Raw genomic sequence first — 6000 nt, 5'->3', positions numbered from 1 at the left:
AAGAAGCACAAAGTAGCTTCTCTCCTCTATAAATTACCTGATTAATTAAGGACAAAAGGTCAATCAAGCATAAATTCTAAAAAGAAAGTGATCTTAAGGCAGTTCAAATTCTAGGCCATACACACAAGAGCTCCAGGTGCTGTTTTGTTGAAAAACAGGCAGCCCTGAGCAACCCAGCAAGGCTCAGTTGAAGGTGTGAGAGAAGGGTAAGGACTCCTGGTCTAGAGAGGGGAATCCAGTAACATCATTTCCATTTAAGAATCCCTCAAAGACCTCACTGTGGAAACCCCAGGAGCTCAGTCAGGGTCCTGGACAGAGCTCCATGCTCAGCAGTGTGGATGCTGAGGCAATTGGGACAACTGAGGCAAGAGAAGTTCTCAGATGCACTGTGGCTCGGGCATCTAATTCTATGCTCCTCTCACCCCATATGAGCCGGGTACTGAGGAAGGAGGCAAACTGTCCTCCAAAATTCAGAGTATCCCTGCTTTATACACCACCTCTTTCCTCTAAAACTGTCCTTGATCACTGGATGCTTGCCTGGAGTTGTATGATTGGAATTATGTGAGAAAGAAACTCAGGATCCACTGGAAATTAGCTCTTGGTAATACTCATCACAGCTGTGAAGAGGGTCATTCTGACATTTCTGTTACTCACTTTCCCATAGGTGAGAGAGGTGCATTATGGCTCAAGGTTTCAGATGGCTCACTCCACAGTCAGCTGGCTCCAATACAGACATGGCATTGTAAAAGGGCATGGGGGAAGAAACCTTCCCATCCCATGGCAGCTGGGAAGCACAGAGTAAAAGGTACATCCAGGGACAAGACTACACCCTTTCATGTCTTACGTTTGCCTTGGAGACCCTTTTATTTCTGAACCATAACACATCACAATGTTAACTCCTGCCAGAGAACTACCAAATAGATTGATAATGTTAAACAGAAAGAGCTAGAGATGATTTCTGATACTGGTAAAAGAAACCTTCTATGAGTAGCAAATGCCTTGTTCAATACATTTTAGGTCAAACTGAAGTCCTAATGACTTTTTTGTAAGCTAATAAAATCAGATCAGAATAAGCTTATGTTAAGTGAAAAAAAAAACAGGACAGAAGTAAAGCTTAATATTATGTAGATAATGACTCTGTTTGGCTAAAATTTCCTCAATCTAATTCTATATTATACAGAAAGACTTAAATTTGACTACAGCATTGAATGAATTCCAAATATTGTTTCTGTTAGAAACAAGCCCTGTCTGGAAAGGACATGCATATACTAGAAAATAATTATTGCTTTACACATGTTGGATTAGGTCCACAGTAATTAATTTTACATTTGTTGATAATATGATCCACTCACTGACACTTGGTACCATGAGGCTTATAGAGCTGGTAACCTATTGGCAAGTCAGATGATATCAATGCTATTAACAATTTCTGCCTCAATTGGGTGAAATGCACTGACAGAGACCTTCCATGATCCTCCATCTCTGATATCATGGCACTTTTTCATGGGGATCACTGATATGGCTGGGAAAGGTTATTGACTGAGCTCTAGGTATCACATCATATAACCATTGAAAACATCTTGCTCAGAAATGCAAAATTCACTTGAAAAGCTACAGTTTCCATTATTGGTCCATTGAAAAAATCCAGTCCTATAAGTTACCCAAGTAATTTTTCTTCCAACTCTGAAATTTCCTTAGTTCTAAATCCTAGAATACAGTCAAACTCAGTTAAAGCTATCTTTTTTCAAAACTACTATAACATTCAATCCTCAAAATTTATCCAGTACTGTGATTCACCTTTGTTAAGGCCATCTTTGACTATGCCAGTGATTTGACTTCACTCCAGGATAAATCTTTTCAAATGTCTACTAAAACAACATTCAGTTGTACAAATAATTTAAAGGTCAGAAGAATCACTTGGATTACCTTGAAATTATAGGGTTTTTCCATACCAAATGTATCTATTGTAAATTTTTCATACTTAGTAATGAATTTCTCTAGTTCTATATATTTCTTCATCTATCAAGAAAGAAGTTCAAGTAGATGATCTATGCACACAGGATCATTGCAGTACAGCTTAGTTAAGTTTATTAGGATGGGGGTGGTCTTAGTATGCATGTATGTTCCATATTGGGACCCTCTTGATCAAAGACAGTGGGTTAATAAATCCTGTTCTCAAAATTTTCTATAAGCAGTAGTCTAAAAATACTAGGAATACTTTTCTAAGGAACAACCTAAAATATATTAACATACTGCGTATTCATTTCTGAGATGTAATTCTGTCCTCTAATTTCTCAAAAAGACCAAAAGATTCACTCAATCCAAATTATATAGATATGTCAAGTCATGATATAATAAAATGAAATGAAAATAATTGTATTACAAGGAAGTTATTTCCAAATATCATTTTAAAGTAATTAAATTTCAGTACTTCTGATATGCATCCCCTCACCAGGCCAAGAGTTATCCTTTGCACGCCCTTTAAGATATATGTTTCTTTCATGGCAGTTCTGCCACAGGCATTGATATGGGCTCTGCCTACAGGGAAGGCTTGGAGGAGCAGGTGAACCATGAGCGGCTGGGTCACTTGGGCTCCTCTTGCCTCCTCTTGCTACACTTGAGCACCCCATGCCCAGGCACTCATGTCCAGAGAGGCTCTTGGCTGAGTGTAAGCTTGGAATTTTCATTCTCTGATCTTATGATGTAATCTTTGTGTCCCCCAACTTCACCCATCACCTAGCCTAGGCCAGATGGTAGTTGACAGAATCTGTATAGATAAATAAGTGCCTCTGGTCCCATTTCTCTTCTTGTAACACCAACATTCCTAGATATTTCCTTTAGTGTTTGATTGGATTGGGTTAAATGAAGATCTGATTATAATTTATATTTCAGATATGTCTTTTCTTTACTGTTCAGTGATGTTTATCAAATGCCTGAAACTTAGGAGAAATTAAGACACCGCAATGTGTTCAAAGATGATCACAGCTGCATAGATTAGAAGAACTAGGCTCTGAAGCCTGAGTGAAAGACACAGTTTCCCTGAGGACACTCAAATCCAGCAGCCCAGACTCAGGCTCCCCTGTCCTCACCAACCTGAGGAACCTATGCTCATTGTCCTCATCAGCACCGAAGCCAGTTTGTATTTTTCCTGTGTTCCTCGGTATCAAACACACTGGGTTAAGCAGGAGGGACAGGCCATTTTTTCTTTCAAGTCAGATAATTTAAAATGCCATTAGCCATGCCATCCTCAGTTAGATGTAATTCACTTGTACAGCACATGCATGGACCTCCATGTCTAATGCCCCAGCACTAACTCATGGGCCTCCCTAGGATTTTGAGAATGGAGAGTAACTGAACTGTATGTATTATATCACTGAAACCACTGAATGCATCTTGGTCAGTGATGTGCTTTGGATTAGAATCTTATTGGAAAGTCATGTTGGCCAAACTTGGACCATGTTAAAATTCCAATTATAGCAGTTACCTAACTGTTTTTGGATTTTTATTTTTTAAAATCTGTTTTCTTTGGAGAGTTTGCTTCTGTTTTGTTTTTTTATGGAAGGTTTCTCAAGCGTATATTGATATGAAACTCCATGTGTGAATTTCTATATATATGTTGTTATTCCCTTATATATTTGGTTTAGTGGGTGACTTAATGATAGTGCAGGATATGGTTGGGTATTAAGAGATAATAAACGGAAAGACATTCAAGCATATGTGGTGGCTGTTCCTTAACTGAAAAATATCTGAGGCTTAGGGCAACAGAGGCCAACCTGTGCTGTCAGCTATCAACCCCAATGTCACCATCACTTCAGAAGGTAAATTTCTCATCCTCACTTCTATACTTTGCTGTAGAGATGACTAAGGAGAGAAATACATGTGTTTTCAAAGACTGAGTGGGTTTATTGCGTATAGAAATCAGCAGGTAGATATATAATCAGAGGTGAAGGTTGGAAACTCACAAGAAGTGGTGCTTTATGCAAGTGACAGAATCATAATTCTATCCCTGGTTTTCCACCACAGCCAGAAGATCACAATCAGGTGGCTCATTCCGTGGTGTTACTGCAATCTAGGGGAGCACCAGAGAGCACTCCATTTCTAGTATCAGCTTCTCTGACTACATCAGGACAGTAAAAGCTGTTGTTAGAGTATAATTCATTGTATTTTAACAATGAATTAACCTTCTGGATTATCTTAAATACCTTCTCTTTTACTCACTGATTTCCAAAAGATGCCACAACCAGAGAATTTTCAGATATCATACAATTTCCTTTATATTAAGAAGGTGTTTGATGTTCAGAACTTCTAGGGCTGATTAAAAGGAAAGACAATGACAATGCACAAGAGAATGCCCAAGGACTTCAACAAATCTTCCATTTATCTTCAAAGCCTGCCTACATCTAAAAAACATGAGCAGGTGGAAACATCAGGAGTAGCAGCTCAGGTAGCACACTTCTGCTTCTTTAAGGTGCTTTATGTTATGGCTTGTATCACTGTGGGAGGATCCTCAGAATATTGTTGACAGTAATAAGCTGCAACATTGTCAGGCTCCAGGCTGCTGATGGTGAGAATGTAATCTGTCCCTGATCCACTGCTGCTGAACCTCAGTGGGACCCTGGATTCCAAATTACTTCCACCATAGATCAGTGGCTTTGGCGCTTTCCCAGGTTTCTGCTGATAACAATTTAAATAGCTGTAAATGATTTGACTGGCTCTGCAAGTGACAGTGACAGTGTCTCCTAAAGAACCAGGCAGCAAGGATTCAGACTGGGTCAATTGGATGTCACATCATGGACCTGACATGGGAAACACAAACACAAAGATCCACACAATCAATCAGGCTTTAAGAAAACTCTGAGGAGCCAAGAAATACTGGCCATACTGGGATGAGTAAATCCTCAGTGCTGTCCCACCTTACTTGGGAAGCAGAGCAGCAGAACCCCTAGGAGCCGAGTGGGGACCCTCATGTCCATGCTGTGTCCTGACTGAGACTGACTCCTGCAAAGGGCAAGCACTGTAACAAATCTTCAGGGCAGAGGGCTGTGAGCTCCAACTTGCAAATCAGCAGGGGCTAAGTGGGGCTGGGCACAGCTGTAGGGCTGCCTCATCTCAGTAATTTGGAAAGGGCTAAGGGACCCAAGACTCAGGCAAGACCAGGCTATGTCAGATTTGATGCACAGACTGTGACCCTTTGCAGGGGGACCAGTTAAAGAAAACTTAAGAACAATATATCATGGCTATAATATGAGACCAAAAATAAAGACAATAAAATTTGTAAACTATTTTAAAAGGTTTAGGTGTCTCTAGACATTAACCCAACATGTCTAAGATGCCAGGTAAGTCATAAATGATTACGTTTTACAGGTCTCTGTGCCTCATTCTTCCCAAACAAGCAGACAGACACGTGATACTGCCTGTGCTCTTAATGATATCAAGGGCTCTTCACATTTCTTCCTATCAAATACCTTTTCTGGATAATTCATAATAATTTAGAAGCAAGTGTGAGACACTATATCACCCACTAAACAGAAATTGGAAAATTGGAGAATTTAGAATTTGTGTAGCATTTTGATGACAGCAGAAAAGACTCAACCTTTTGATATGTTATTGTTTTGCCTCTATCACCACATAAAATCTTTAATATTCGGCTTTACACCTGTGTTCTCAGTAGGGCTTCACTGTTTCTTAGCATCAAGTATTTAAATAACTATTCCATAAAGAAATTCAGGGCAAAGGTCCTTACCATCTTTTTTCAGAGGATCAAACATTCTTCATGACATCTGTCCACTCTCTTAATTCCTCTTTAATCTTTTTTCTCAGTTGATCACATATGGATTATAATCCTTACACCTACCTTACTCTAGAAGAGGCTTATTGTCCTTACTATGTGTAGTGAGAGAGAGCTGCTGCTCAATAACCAAAGAAACAGTAAGGTGGTCGTAGTGTTGGCATTTTGAAATATTTGCCTTAATTTAATGCTGCTTTTTGTCAAGTTTTTAA

This window comes from Heterocephalus glaber, unplaced genomic scaffold, assembly GCF_053883595.1.
Source record: "Heterocephalus glaber isolate CG9 unplaced genomic scaffold, H.glaber_assembly_v1.0 deba00000470, whole genome shotgun sequence".
In the NCBI taxonomy this organism is placed as follows: domain Eukaryota; kingdom Metazoa; phylum Chordata; class Mammalia; order Rodentia; family Bathyergidae; genus Heterocephalus; species Heterocephalus glaber.
This window is presented reverse-complemented; position numbering follows the sequence as displayed.